The sequence below is a fragment of the Podarcis tiliguerta genome (assembly GCF_965153285.1).
Source record: "Podarcis tiliguerta genome assembly, chromosome: 3".
In the NCBI taxonomy this organism is placed as follows: Eukaryota; Metazoa; Chordata; class Lepidosauria; order Squamata; family Lacertidae; genus Podarcis; species Podarcis tiliguerta.
Genome location: NC_139536.1, coordinates 61479285 through 61489373, shown reverse-complemented (window position 1 = coordinate 61489373; position 10089 = coordinate 61479285).

The following is a 10089-nucleotide window of genomic DNA, read 5'->3' as shown; positions in this document are numbered from 1 at the left end:
AGGCAGAAAGGCAGTGGAACAATGGGTGAGACAGTGGAGAAGGAACTTCTTGGTGCATTTTGAAGGTGTGTTTGAGTTTTTCTTGGTTCAGGAGCAGCTCACACAGTGGGGCAAAGCCGCAACAATCGCCTCTGGGCAGCCCTGTTGCTTCTACTTCTTGGGAGGTGAAGGGTGAGACAGTAGCAGGTCATGGCAGCCCTAATCTTGTTGCTGCCTCCCCCCTACGTCTCCTGGTAAGTGGCAAGCACACTAGTGCTTGGTGGTACTGCTAGGGCTCTGCACCACCAGGTGAGCTACTCCTGCCTTGGTGTATGTGTCACTCTGGTTTTTCTCTCTCTCTCTCTAGACTGACACAATCAAGAAGGACTACTTGATTTGTTTCGAAGGGAATACTGAGTCAGATTATCAGTCCATTGAGGTGAATATTCTGCACCGTTCTGCCCATGGGTGAGAACAATGGTAGTGTGTTCATCCGAAAGCAAAAGGTAGCAGCAAAGACAGGAGTTTGTGCTCTTTCTAACTCGGTTTAATAGCATTAAACATATATTTCCATGCTCAGAAAAATGATAAGAAAAAGTACCCTGCTGGTGCGAATGCAAAGAAATCATTAGTAGAGCTATATTTGATGGAGAAGGGCATTGTGGTTGAGAAAGCATGGGTTACATTACTCCTGCAATGTAGCTAATACTGCTGGAGTAGAATTGCTGGGAGTTGGGGGAGTTGGGATATATTCATGTATGTCAACACAGCAGTGTCGTCCAGTGTTATTATCCAGTATTTTGGTGTGTTCAGTTGTTTTTTGAGAAATTCAGGAGGGGAGGGGGCTGGGAGTTAAGTTGACTGCAGTCCTAAATCACTTTTGACACGCACTCTGTGCCATGTGAAATACCACACCCGTCATTGCACTGAATGTAGCAATGCCAGCCTAACTTCAATTGACGAAAGACCTGCAGTAACATAACAGGTTTACAACTCATGTAACTTGAGTTCTTGGCATGGTCTGCGGTTGGCACTGGGGGAGAGCAGGTCTCTTATGCTCTTAATAGTCATGTGGCAGGCAGAAATTCAGCAGGTTACTATGGAAATGCATTTCTGGGAAAGGCATGGCTATGGTTGACAGTGAGTATTTGGTGGGCTTGTATTTGGTGGGTGTTCATAGAGAAAAGTTGAATGCTTATCCCAAGGAGAAATTCATAAAAAAGTGTAGACCATTTTGGCCAAGACCCTTAATGGCTTAAGTTTTTGTTATTAATGAATGATCCGCTTTGTATTATCATGTTGTTGTTTAGCCGTTTAGTCGTGTCCGACTCTTCATGACCCCATGGACCAGAGCACGCCAGGCACTTCTGTCTTCCACTGCCTCCCGCAGTTTGGTCAAAACTCATGCTGGTAGCTTCGAGAACACCATCCAACTTTTTGTCCATGGAATTTTCTTGGCAGGGGTACTGGAGTGGCTTGCCGGTTCCTCCTCCAGGTGGATCACGTTTGGTCAAAACTCTCCACTATGACCTGTTCATCTTGGGTGCCCTGCTCGGCATAGTTCATAGCTTCTCTGAGTTATTCAAGCCCCTTCGCCACGGCATGGCAGTGATCCATGAAGGGGTTGTATTATCATATTTTACTTTATATCACAGACAGACACACATTAACCAAAAAGTCTGCAAGGTTTGGGACTTTATGTCTGGCATTCACTACAACCAAGGCAGATTCTGTGCATAAGGAGAGGAATTCTGCCTTAGGGTTTTTTGATTTGGTATAGAGTCCTACAGTATTGTTGAATTGCATGTCTTTTTAGTGCCTTACCCTGTCATTGTTAAATGGACAAATAAAGAAATTTGTTAGAAGTTACTTCTGAAATATATAATCCCTTACAATACAGTAAATCAGCAACGGGCATGGCCAACCATTATTTCTCATTTCTTCTCTTCAGCATCATGTAATGGTATGTGTGTGTTGGGGGAGAGGGGGGTTCCCAGTCAAATAAGGATTGCAAATAGTCAAGTCAATTACCTGCAGTTAGAAGTCATAGATCTTGCTTCCCCTCTCCTAGTATTATTTCTGCAGACACTCATGGTCACTGACAACATCAGGGCCTGCTCCATTCAGACTGCTTCCTCTGACAGCCAACTTTATGTTATATTTGCCCTGCTTTATGCTTGAATCCACCTTCCTTTTCTGCCATGGTTTAACAGCCATTGTATCCTTGACCAGTTAAGTAACTGAGATCTAGTTCAAAATCACAACAAGCAGATTAGATTGTGTTGCCCATGTCTACTGTACTTTTGTCTGAGATTAAAATGAGCCCAAGGAATTCCTCCTGTACAGATGCATTCCCTTCATTTTCTTCCACAAATCTTACACCTAGATACAGTTGTTCTACACCAGAAATATCTGCTAAAGCTGAGAATCATCTGCTAAAACTAGAACCTCGGGAAACCTTTAGGCTTCACAAACAATATCTTCCCTCAGAATTTCACCACATGACTAATTCATTCTGCATTCTTGCAGGTGTGTACTTAGCACTGTCTGTTTCCAAATGTGTGAGATAGATGATAGATAGATAAATAGATAGATGGATAGATGATAGATGATAGATAGATAGATAGATAGATAGATAGATAGATAGATAAATAGATATAGATAGATGATAGATGATAGATGATAGATGATAGATGATTGATAGATAGATAGAAAGATAGATAGATAGATAGATAGAGATAGATAGATAGATAGATAGATAGAAAGACAGATGGATTATGATAGATAGATAGATAGACAGATGATAGATATAGATAGATGGATGGATAGATATAGATAGATGATAGATAGATAGATAGATAGATAGATAGATAGATGATAGATAGATAGATAGATAGATGATAGATAGATAGATAGATAGATAGACAGATAGATAGATAGATAGATAGATAGATGATAGATAGATAGATAGATGATAGATAGATAGATATAGATAGATGGATGGATAGATAGATAGATGATAGATAGATAGATGATAGATAGATAGATGATAGATAGATAGATAGATAGATGATAGATAGATAGATGATAGATAGATAGATAGATAGATAGAGATGATAGATAGATGATAGATAGATAGATAGATGATAGATAGATAGATAGATAGATAGATAGATGATAGATAGATAGATGATAGATAGATAGATAGATAGATAGATAGATGATAGATAGATAGATAGATAGATAAGATAGATAGATAGATAGATAGATAGATAGATAGATAGATGATGATAGATAGATAGATAGATAGATAGATGAGAGAGATACTAGGTTTACCACAAAGAGCAAGGTCATGTCACCCACAATACACAGTGGTTGATATTATAGAGTGGAGCTTCTGTTTATTTTCTTCTATAGTTCTTGCATATGACTTATTAAGTTGCTGTTCAATTGACACCTTTTTCCTGCTTATGATGGAAAGGAAACTAGAGGCATCTTCATGTGAATCACTATACCATCCACCTTGCAGCTTTGTTGAAGTCTTTGCGCTTGGTACAAACTCTGGTAAAGAATGTGCCCTGTTGCCCTCACACTACTGGCTGGTGAAATCTAATGTAATAATGACACACAAGTCCTTTCAAAACAGCCCAGTACAGTGGTACCTCACGTTAAGTACTTAATTCGTTCCGCAGGTCCGTTCTTAACCTGAAACAGTTCTTAACCTGAAGCACCACTTTAGCTAATGGGGCCTCCTGCTGCCGCCGCACCGCCAGAGCACAATTTCTGTTCTCATCCTGAAGCAAAGTTCTTAACCTGAAGCACTATTTCTGGGTTAGTGGAGTCTGTAACCTGAAGTGTATGTAACCTGAAGCGTATGTAACCTGATGTACCACTGTATGCTAACTAAGGAGAATATTTAGAAAGTTGTGCACTTGAAACCACAGTATCATTCTTCTAGGGGTCCAGTATTGTGTATAGAGCTCAGACTTCAACACATCTGACAGAGGATTTGCTTTTGATATGCAAGTCCCTATATCCAGCTTTTCCTGTTGTCCATGTTGTATACTACTGGTAGCTACTGGTATTTTCAGTTGGGATGCTCTCATACTCTGCCCCTGCCTGCACCTGGGTATTTTGTCTCTTTTGAGTGCTACTTGCATGATGTCTGATTTCTTAAATGTGGATTGATGCAGATTAATGCAGAAGTGGTATGGAACAGACTTACAAATGAACCCATCCACACAGTGTTGTTAGCACAGTAAGATGGTGCTCCAGCAGGTTTTCTTTCTCTCTCTGTGTGTGTCTTCCTTCCTCTGTCACAGTCTCTGTCTCTCTCAAAATAAATCCAGTTCATTCTCTCCTAATCCTCTTTATAAAGTTTTGAAAATTCATTCATCAAAACGTTTTGCACGAGTGAGCTCCTAGAGATTAGTTTCAATCCAAAGTAACTATTGTGGGATGGAGGGGACGTGTGCAACAACTTATGATTGTTTTCAATATATCTGAAAATATACCACATATATAAAATCACTTCAAGAGCTAATCCCATCTATTTGAATGAGAAGACAGGGCTGGCGTCCAATGACTGAAACAGATGGAAAGAAAGGAAAAAAGCACCATTCAAAAAACGGACTTAGGTAGCTTATTTATGTGCATTTCTCGCTTGCCCACAACATCATTATCATTTTATCAGGATCCCAAGGCTATCCTGATGAAGTGTGAGCAGATTGACTCACCAAAGCCGCAGCCCAAGAGAGGCCCAGCTCTCTGATCTTCATGGGCAGCTTGTGAAACTTTCCAGTTGAAGCTAAGATCTCCTCAGGGAATATGGCAATGAGCTCACAAAATCCTTTTTCTTCTTTTTGCTTTCCCCCCTTCACTGTGATGTCTTATTTTCTTGTCTTATACAAGCAAGGGATTGGTCTTGGTTGAATTTTGAAATGAAAACCTATTACAAATTGTATATATATATTTAAAGCATAAGGTTTCTCAGTGTTTATGACTGTTTATGAAATATTTGTTATTGCATTTTGCAATATAGGAATGAAACCATTGCTATTTTTGTCACACATATCAAATGGCCCTACTTCTTCATGTATTATTCAGTCACCTCCAAAAGACACCCATGGGTTCACACTCATGTCTGGACAATCAGAAATGCAGATTAGGGTATTTTTTCTTCTCTCAATCAGTTTGACTCAGGCTTACTGTTTTCAAAACAAAAAGGTTTATCTTTAAGGAGGGCAGAACCCCCAAATATAGCATGCATGGACAATAGACATATTTTTTGAAGGAGGCAAAGGTATAGTGATGCAATAATTAATGGAGGACTAACACACCTTGGTTTGTGTCTGTCATGGGTTATAATTTATGGTATTAATGGATGGATAATAGGTGAAAGCTGGTGAAACCATGCTGAAGTTTATAATACACGTGTATACAAAGATACTAGAAGCAACTACAGAAGCCATTTTGAAAAGAGCAAACCTACTTGTCATCAGTTCTTTTTTTCTGGAGGGACGCAGGGGTATGCATACCCCTAAACATTTTGTGAATCTTTGTATTTTTGTCCATTTACTGTATTTATTTCTCTTGAGTCAAAATGAGAGTACCCAATTTTTAAAGAAAAAAAGCACTGCTTGTCATACAACTTTAAAGAAAGCCCAGGAAATGCATTTTGAAATGATGCTACCAAAAAAGCACCTTTTCAGTCTGCATGAATATGATGTGGAAGAATCCACAATAGTCCAGCATTGCAGGAAATGATCTACACTTTGCCATTGTGTGCTGTACACAGATGGTTCATGAAGTGACCAGGGAAGTGGAAGACCAGTTTTTCTTAAGACCCTCTGTTTGTACAGACCCTGAACTCCCATGGAGAATAAACCTAACAAATTGTGGGACAACTGTTAACTTCAAGATAGATTCAGGAGCAGATGCTACATTTATCTCAGGGCAGACCTATCAAGAATTCTGGAACCCTCCCATGATGCATAAAGCAGAAACTGTTCTATGTAGCTCAGGAGCCAACCTAGACAGTCTTCATCAGTCTTCCTCAGATGAACAGTATACAAAAAAGAAGCAGTTTGACTTGAAATGGGTATGTCCAAAAGGTCATAAACTGAACCATCTCCTTAGTTGTGTTGAGGCTGGAATGAAACGAGTGAGGAAAATATGTTACAAGTCCCACAGTCTCACAACCAGGCCTGAACACAGTCTGATTTGCCAACATCTCTATGAGTTGGTTGCAGCACAAACACTGTCGTGAAACCCCAATCCATGTAAGCACCTCCCAGCTGGAGGAGATTTACAGTGGAATCTAGCATTCCAGCATGTGACAACAGGCTGAACAGATCTGAAGAGATCTGAACAGCCACCCAAAATAACCCAGAACTTCAAGAACTCTGACAGTATAAAATAGCTAGATGAGTACTTTAGAAATGGTAAAGAAAACAATTCAAAGTGCTTTGCTGAACATGTGCAATAGGAATAGCAATTAAGAAGACAATGAGGAAAGAAATTATGGCTCTTATCAACTAAGAATATCAAGGTCTAATCAAATGTAATTAGTATACCATGTAGACAAGAGTGGGCCTCCAGCTGATGTTCCATTGAGATTCAGGGTGGAGAGCTTAACATAAACAGATGTCTCCTTCTGATTTTTGAGAAGAGGCAATCAAACATGAACACTCAAATCTATCTACTGAGATTATGCCAGAGCTACCTGACAAAACTAACAGTGACGTTAGTAATCAGAGCCATCTCCATTCTATCAAGTAATCCATAAACCATTGTGAATTAGAATTGTGTGGATTAGAATCAGCTGAGTTTCCAGATATTTACAATGTTGCAGTATTTAACTATTGCCTGCTTTAAATTAAATTTAGGTCCCTAGCTGGCAGTGTCATTGGCTGTTGAAGTTTTGGGCTAAAGCTGGGAGCTTCCTTTTTCTTTTTTGAATTCTGTGCCTCTAAGACACTGACAGATCTTTTCCTGAAGATCTAGGAGGACTGGATTGAGCAAAGGGATCCTTCTGCTCATCCAGCTAGCTTCCATGGACCTCCTGCCACCTGCTGCTGTGGAGAGACACCACTGTCACTTTGTCAGAGTGGACCTTACACCATATGGGTGGGATGGCCCCAAAATTGGTTGTTCTGAGAGAGGGAAGGGGCTGAGCCTTCCCAAGATATGATGAATCCTCAGTTGGCCTTGGTGATGGCTTCAGGCTCTATGAGGGTCTGAACATTACCAACTAGGGATGTGCTAAGTGGCCATTCAGGACTACCAGGCAGCACTCAATGTTAGGATTGCACCCTAAAGAGTTGGGGCTGACCTCCAATGAAGTGTTCTCTAAGACTTCCATGGTATATTCCCCTTCTGCGACACATATAGAAATGGGAACTTTCAAAATAATGTTTAGAGTCAGCTTCCGTTTTGCTCTTTGACTATTAAGTCTTGCTTTATTTCAGATGAATCACCATATGTCATGGCAAGAGAGGAGGGCTAAAATGAATTTGGGAGATAAAGGAAAGGGAAAATATCAGTCATCATCTAACTGCCACAATGTAAACAAATTATGCCAGTGAGCGGAATTTCCCATGTGTCTCTTGGGTGATTTAATTTTGCCAGCTGTTCATTTTCATCACTAATGTATCAGCTAGAGTTATGAAGGAGCTTTTCAGGAATGTTTCCCCTGCCTAAATAGCAAGGCATTGTTTTATTTAAAGGAGAATTTAGGAAAAGACACAAGAAAACCTGTTGAAATAAATCATATAAATGCCAGACAGGATATACACAGACACAAAGACCAAATGCTTCATAAACAATGTTATTGGCTTTTAGCAAAATTTTGGCTATACTCCTCTTTGAAAACCCATAGCACCTTATGCAACTGGAAACTAATAAGCATGAGTTGGGCTTACCTGAATGGACCATTGAAATCCCTGGGATCTTTGCTTTTAGGACAGGAAGATACTGAATTCTTATTAGATCGTGTTTTGCATTCTTGCATTGTCTTTGTAAATCCCTGCTTAAAACTCATGTTTTCTTCACTGCACCCATATATATATGTTCTAGAAAATCTGAGAAACTCTGTCATATTTACTGTCTATTCTTAAGATGCCAGGAGGCCATTAAGTAATGTCAGGAATCTCAGGACATTTACAGGTAAAACTGAAGGCCAGTCAAGTATATGTAGTAGATTGCCCATTCTCCTCTTTCCATTTTTGTACCATTTATCACCAAAGTATAATATATAAATAGGTGCAAATGCTGCAAACAATATTTTCTGATGTTCATCAGAACATCTGAAGAACCATGGTGTGCATTCTGTAACAGGTTTGATTTCCATCTTTGATTATCATTATTCATTATCCACCTTTCAACCTAAGGTCCCAGGGTGAGTTACAACAATTAAAAAACAATATTTTTAAAAGTCCAAGACAATTTACAATGACAGTAAGAAGGTGGGTCCTAACAATATACACCTCAAGTGTCAAAAGCCAGGGTAAAGAGTCTTCTGCATTCAGCAAAAGCTGTACATTGGAGGTGCCAGGCACACCTCTGTGGGGAGGGAGTTCCACCACTTAGGTGCTGCCACAGAGAAGGCCCTGTCCCAGGCATCCACTCCCTGAGTGTTTGAGGGGAGAGAAACTACCAAGAGGGATCCATATTTACTGGTAAGAGCCAGCATTCACAAGGGCAATTTCAAGTGTACACTTCATATTAAGGATCTCCATTTTTAATATGTTTGCCTTTGAAACAAAGAGTTTTGCTTTAATAGTTGTGCAGGATTTTTGTTGGTGCAAATGAGGCTCGCAGCAGAATGTTGCATGTGCTGTTTCTCCTCTGCAAGATTCCAACCAGCTAGCAGTGCCTACCTCCAGCACACTCCACTCCATTCTCTTCATCAGCCAGCATTCTGTATCCACTGAGCATGCCCAGTCCCCATTTACTTGTTTTGTAGTCACCATCTCCCCTTGGGCTTTCCCCCTTAAACCTTTTGGTACTTCTGTGAAGCTTGAGGTATCTCTGTGCCTGCTGATACATCCCATGATGCCTGTTGTGTGGATGGTGCTGTTTTAGCTACATAAGGATCCATATTCTGATAGCACAAAGAAGAGCAGTTAAGAGGCATATCTTGTAATGCTTCGTTGAGTAATCAGCTGGTCCTCTAATCATTTCAATACTGTGGAAACTGATAAGAAAGAAACAGACCTGACATTTCTTTCCACTTTGCCTGTGCTTTTGGACTTCTTGGATGCACACCGGTTGTTGGGGCTGGGTAAATCGCAGGTGGACACCCTGTTGAATCATGCCCCTTATTCTGCAACTGCTTATTCATGTGAATGTCCAATGGCCCAGCTATGCAGGGTGAAGCTAAGGAGTTTGGCATCCAGGACTGGCGACAGCTCCGTCTCATACATGCAAAGCAGGCCGTGTGAGAAGTTCATCCTTTGCACCTGTTACACAAAGTCTTGAAGGCCAAGCCAAGATGCTGGAATGATCCTTCATGTCACACACTGGAGCACTTGAAGAATGATTGTGTATGCCAGGCTGACTCCAGCTTCCCTGATTCCTTAGAGTCTTAGCATGACTAGAATGTGCAACGTAGTAATGTGGAGCCAAAGCTGGAGAGGATGAGCATATGGTCAAAGCTGCCCTAGAATTAAACGTTAGGGGCAAGGGAGTCTCTGCTTCATTAAGGAACCTCTTCATTCCAGTGTTTGGCTTGCTGATGGCATTAGTAATTGCAGCAGGTGTACAAAGCGCATTAAACTTTTGGGACAGCAGCAGTTCCTTACTTAAGGGCACTCTTCATTCTGGTGTTTGGTTTGCTGATGGAATGTGTTAGTTATGCAGATGTATAAAGCAGGTGGCGGGGGTCTTAGGGCTGATCCATGCAACCACTTTTATCAGATGGGGAAAGGTAAATCTCAGCTAGTGGCTTGATTGTGGAAAGTGGCAATTGTTAAGTCAGCAGTCAACTGGCAGGTGATAATAAAAATGCTTGTTTTCTGCTTGAGTCAGTCATGTCAATCTGCCTTAAGCCCAGCACTCTTTGGCAGGGGAAGGGAGAGCCAGGCAAAACGGCCATGATGTGAATCATTT